We start from the raw sequence: 6,420 nt of genomic DNA, 5'->3' as shown, positions 1-6,420 counted from the left end.
ATGACATTTAGTTCATCAGGAAAGCTATCATCAATAGGTAGTGGATCATCAAGAACATTTTCTAACCTAGACAAGTTGTCTGCAACGGGGTTCTCAGCTCCCTTTCTATCAATAATATGCAAATCAAATTCTTGTAGCAAGAGAACCCATCTAATAAGTCTAGGTTTAGCATCTTTCTTTTCCATAAGGTATTTAATAGCAGCATGATCAGTGTGAATAGTTACTTTAGAATCAACATTATAAGGTCTGAACTTATCACAAGCAAATACAACTGCTAAGAATACTTTTTCAGTAGTAGCATAATTTCTCTAAGCACTGTCTAGAGTCTTACTAGCATATTGAATAACATTTAATTTCTTATCAACTCTTTGTCCTAGAACAGCACCTACAGCATAATCACTAGCATCACACATAATTTCAAAGGGTAAATTCCAATCAGGTGGCTGAACAATAGGTGCAGAAATCAATGCTTTCTTAAGTATTTCAAATGCTTCTACACAATCATCATCAAAGACAAAAGGTATATCTTTTTGTAAGAGATTAGTCAGAGGCCGAGAAATTTTTGAGAAGTCCTTAGTGAACCTCCTATAAAAAACGGCATGACCAAGGAAACTTCTTATACCTTTGATGTCCTTGGTACATGGCATCTTTTCAATAGCATCAACTTTAGCTTTATCAACTTCAATGCCTCTTTCAGAAATTTTATGCCCCAAGACAATACCTTCATTAACCATAAAGTGGCACTTCTCCCAATTCAAGACAAGGTTAGTTTCTTCACATCTCTGCAAAACTCGATCAAGGTTGCTCAAGCAATCATCAAAAGAGGATCCATAAACGGAGAAATCGTCCATGAAAACCTCACAAATCTTTTCACAAAAGTCAGAGAATATAGCCATCATGCATCTTTGAAAGGTAGCAGGTGCATTACATAAACCAAAAGGCATACATCTATAAGCAAAAGTACCGAAAGGGCAAGTAAAAGTGGTCTTAGCTTGATCATCAGCTGACACATGTATTTGAGAGAAACCAGAATAACCATCTAGAAAGCAAAAATGTGTATGTTTGGATAATCTTTCTAGACTTTGAACAATAAAAGGTAAGGGGTAATGATCCTTTTTAGTAGCCTCATTTAATTTCCGGAAATCAATTACCATCCTATAACCTGTAATAATTCTTTGCGGAATCAATTCATCTTTATCATTAGGAACGACAGTAATACCTCCCTTCTTAGGGACACAATGGACAGGACTTACCCACTGACTATCAGCAACGGGATAAATTATACCTGCCTCAAGGAGCTTTAGTATTTCCTTTCTTACCACTTCTTTCATCTTAGGATTCAGCCGTCGTTGGTGATCAATAACTGGTTTGGCATCTTTCTCCAAATTTATTTTATGTTGACATAGAGTGGGACTAATGCCCTTAAGATCATCAAGAGTATATCCAATAGCAGCACGGTGCTTCTTTAGAGTTTTCAATAATTTTTCTTCCTCCTTCTCTGAAAGGTTAGCACTAATAATAACATGATATATCTTCTTTTCATCAAGATAAGCATATTTAAGAGTATCAGGCAATGGATTAATCTCAAACATAGGATCACCCTTGGGTGGAGGAGGATCCCCTAGGATTTCAACAGGCAGGTTGTGTTTCAGAATAGGTCCCTGTTTAAAGAACACTTCATCTATTTCCCTTCTTTCATTCATAAACATATCATTTTCATGGTCTAGCAAATATTGTTCTAAAGAATCACTAGGAGGTACGGCAATATAAGCAAGACCAATAATTTCGTCTTTACTAGGAAATTCCTCTTCACGGTGTTGTCCACGAAATTTAGAAAAATTAAACTCATGAGACATATCACCCAAACCAATAGTAACAACATCCTTTTCGCAGTCTATCTTAGCATTAACAGTGTTCAAGAAGGGCCTACCAAATATAATTGGACAAAAGCTATCTTGTGGGGAACCAAGAACAAGAAAATCAGCAGGATATTTAGTTTTCCCACACAAGACTTCAACATCTCTAACAAGCCCAATTGGTGAAATAGTATCTCTATTGGCAAGCTTAATTGTGACATCAATTTCTTCTAACTCAGTATGTGCAATATCATGCATAATTTCTTTGTATAAGTCAATAGGTATTGCACTAGCACTAGCACCCATGTCACATAAGCCATGATAACTATGATCTCCTATTTTAACAGAAATAATAGGCATGCCTACCACTGGTCTATGTTTATCTTTAGCACTAGGTTTAGCAATTCTAGCAGTCTTATCACAAAAATAAATAACATGCCCATCAATATTATCAGCCAAGAGATCTTTAACAATAGCAATATTAGGTTCAACTTTAACTTGCTCAGGAGGTGTATAGGTTCTAATATTGCTTTTATGAACCACAGTTGAAGCTTTAGCATGATCCTTTGATCTAACAGGGAAAGGTGGTTTCTCAACATAAGTGGTAGGAACAATAGGATCATTATAAGTGATAGTCTTTTCTTCAACTTTAATAGGTGCAACTACTTTTACTTCTATGGGAGGATGATATTTAAACCACTTCTCCTTAGGGAGATCAACATGAGCAGCAAAAGATTCACAAAAAGAAGCTACTATCTCAGAGTCAAGTCCATATTTAGTGCTAAATTTACGAAAAACATCGGTATCCATAAAAGATTTAACACAATCAAACTTAGGTGTTATACCTAACTCCTTACCTTCGTCGAGGTCCCAATCTTCAGAGTTGCGTTTAATTCTTTCCAATAAATCCCATTTGAATTCAATAGTCTTCATCATAAAAGAACCAGTACAAGAAGTATCGAGCATGGTGCGATTGTTGTCAGAAAGCCGAGCATACAAATTTTGAATAATCATTTCTCTGGAGAGCTCATGATTGGGGCATGAATATAACATTGACTTAAGCCTCCCCCAAGCTTGAGCGATGATTTCTCCTTCGCGAGGCCAAAAATTATATATATAATTACGATCACGATGAACAAGATGCATAGGATAAAACTTCTGATGAAATTCCAATTTCAATCGCTTGTAGTCCCATGATCCCATATCATCACATAGCCTATACCATGTCAATGCATCTCCCTTCAAAGATAAAGGGAAGACCTTCTTCTTGATAACATCATCGGGCATACCTGCAAGCTTAAATAATCCACAAACTTCATCCACATAGATTAGGTGTAAATCAGGATGCAATGTTCCATCTCCTACAAAAGAATTAGCTAGCAGTTTCTCTATCATACCCTTTGCTCTACTGGTCGGGGTTCAGTAGGTTGAGGAGCAACTCTTTGCTCTACTGTTCAGGGTGAAGATACCCCGAACAAGCCCCTTAGAGGATTACTTTCCATAGTAACAAGTGACAGTAAATTTCAGCACACTATATAAAATTTTCCTTACCAAATTCCACCTACCAAAGGCGCTTCACTCCCCGGCAACGGCGCGAGAAAAGAGTCTTGATGACCCACAAGTATAGGGGATCTATCGTAGTCCTTTCGATAAGTAAGAGTGTCGAACCCAACGAGGAGCAGAAGGAAATGATAAGAGGTTTTCAGCAAGGTATTCTCTGCAAGCACTGAAATTATAGGTAACAGATAGTTTTGTGATAAGATAATTTGTAACGAGCAACAAGTAACAAATGTAAATAAAGTGCAGCAAGGTGGCCCAATCCTTTTTGTAGCAAAGGACAAGCCTGGAAAAACTCTTATATAGAGAAAAGCGCTCCTGAGGACACATGGGAATTATCGAAAAGCTAGTTTCCATCACGTTCATATGATTCACGCTCGGTACTTTGATAATTTGATATGTGGGTGGACCGGTGCTTGGGTGCTGTCCTTACTTGGACAAGCATCCCACTTATGATTAAGTCCTATTGCAAGCATCCGCAACTACAAAAGAAGTATTAAGGGAAACCTAACCATAGCATGAAACATATGGATCCAAAGCAGCCCCTTACGAAGCAACGCATAAACTAGGGTTTAAGCTTCTGTCACTCTAGCAACCCATCATCTACTTATTACTTCCCAATGCCTTCCTCTAGGCCCAAATAATGGTGAAGTGTCATGTAGTCGACGTTCACATGACACCACTAGAGGAGAGACAACATACATCTCATCAAAATATCGAACGAATACCAAATTCACATGACTACTAATAGCAAGACTTCACCCATGTCCTCATGAACAAACGTAACTACTCACAAAGCATATTCATGTTCATAATCAGAGGAGTATTAATATGCATATAGGATCTGAACATATGATCTTCCACCAAATAAACCAACTAGCATCAACTACAAGGAGTAATCAACACTACTAGCAACCTACAGGTACCAATCTCAGACTTAGAGACAAGAATTGGATACAAGAGATGAACTAGGGTTTGAGAGGAGATGGTGCTGGTGAAGATGTTGATGGAGATTGGACCCCTCCCGATGAGAGGAGTGTTAGTGATGACGATGGCGATGATTTCCCCCTCCCAGAGGGAAGTTTCCCCGGCAGAACAGCTCCGCCAGAGCCCTAGATTGGTTCCGCCAAGGTTCCGCCTCGTGGCGGCGGAGTCTCGTCCCGAAAGCTTGCTTATGATTTTTTTCTCAGGCAAAAGACTTCATATAGCAGAAGATGGGCATCGGAGGGCCACCAGGGGGGCCACGAGGCAGGGGGGCGCGCCCAGGGGGTAGGGCGCGCCCCCCACCCTCGTGCCCAGGGTGTGGGTCCCCTCTAGTATTTTCTTCGCTTAGTATTTTTTATTATTTCCAAAAATAACTTCCGTGGAGTTTCAGGACTTTTGGAGTTGTGCAGAATAGGTCTCTAATATTTGCTCCTTTTCCACCCCAGAATTCCAGCTGCCGGCATTCTCCCTCTTTATGTAAACCTTGTAAAATAAGAGAGAATAGGCATAAGTATTGTGACATAATGTGTAATAACAGCCCATAATACAATAAATATTGATACAAAAGCATGATGCAAAATGGACGTATCACGCGGGCACAGCCGGCAGCGAGGAAGAGTAGTACACGGTAGGTCGCCACCGCTCTGGTCCTAGGAAGGCCACCGCTCCTCCACTTAGTCGACGCCAAGCTTGGTGGGATAAAAATCGGCGGCCGATTAGCCGCTTGACGGCGACGTGGAGGCGGAAATCTTCATAACCTTGTGCTCCGGAGGAGGAGGTTATCGAGGTGGATAAGGAGGAGGCAAAGGCAATGGCCGGCTTTCTCGGGTTCATGGCCGAACATGGTGGTCGGGGCCCGGTGATCGTTTAGATTAGGTTTACAGTAGGTTTTAGTACGGTTTGTGCGAAATATGTAATGAATTTCGTCCAGTTTGTAGGAAAAGTTCTCGAAATGTAATGAATTTCATCCGGTCAATTTGAAATTTGCTTTGTTTGCACGAATTTCGTCTGGTTAGTTCGTATAGTTGTCGAAAGGTATGCGGGCAGCATTGGATGGCATCCATCAGTGTCCTCGGACAGATGCCGGTGTAAATTTGAGGGCTAGCGCTGGAGATGTCCTAACTATCATGCTATAATCGCTAACAGTGCTCCATTATTTCGAAGGGAACAGTTATCCCTCGATCAAAATCAGATCCGCCGTGTTTCGCACTCCTCCCACGTAAGAGTGTAGACTCTTGCTTACATAAAAATGGAGCAAGTGGACGGCACTGTAGCACGTCATATCACTCAAACTAGCCCGCCTAACGCGCCGGAAAGCACCGCCCTCGTCATTTTGTTCTAGATTTCTATCAATCGATCGCACGAAAATGTTACGCTTTGCAAGTTCAAAAGGAAAAGGCGGCACCCTTACAACTCGTACGTGTCGCGTTCACGTCGCACCCCCGACAGTCTGGCACGCACGCCGCTCACCAGAGGGGACACGCGTTGTCTTGCATTTTCACTGACATGTGGGACTGCAATTGAATAAACCGTCGATAGCCGAAATCTAATCGCTCGGTGGGCGTCGGCTGAGAGGAGAGAGACGGGGGAGGGAGAAGAGATCGCATGCCCGCCATGCACGGACTCCAAGAAATATGTGGTGATAATGTGAGGTGGGCCATGCGGGAGTCCGCACCGCTTCCAGGCCCGCTTCTTACCGCCCTGGCCCGCCAGAACCCCTCCCCCACCCCACCACCTCCCCGCACGCGCTCCCCCCTCAGAGGCCGGGTGCCCGCATTCATAGCAAGTAGCACCAGTAAAATTCTGGGCTATAAAGGGCATGTACAATGGTTGATAAGATAGTCTTATCATAAGTTTTGTATGTAATTTAGAGATGACAAAAAAACATGTGTACAATGGATCATCTCTTAGCCTTATCTTCAATAACTAGTTATTCCTAAAAACATGGTGAAACATATGGTGCTAAGAGATCATCTCTTGTCTTCTCTTAAATAAGAGAAGACAAGCCCTCTTATGTGGAGGA

This window comes from Aegilops tauschii, chromosome 6 (assembly GCF_002575655.3).
Source record: "Aegilops tauschii subsp. strangulata cultivar AL8/78 chromosome 6, Aet v6.0, whole genome shotgun sequence".
In the NCBI taxonomy this organism is placed as follows: Eukaryota; Viridiplantae; Streptophyta; class Magnoliopsida; order Poales; family Poaceae; genus Aegilops; species Aegilops tauschii.
This window is presented reverse-complemented; position numbering follows the sequence as displayed.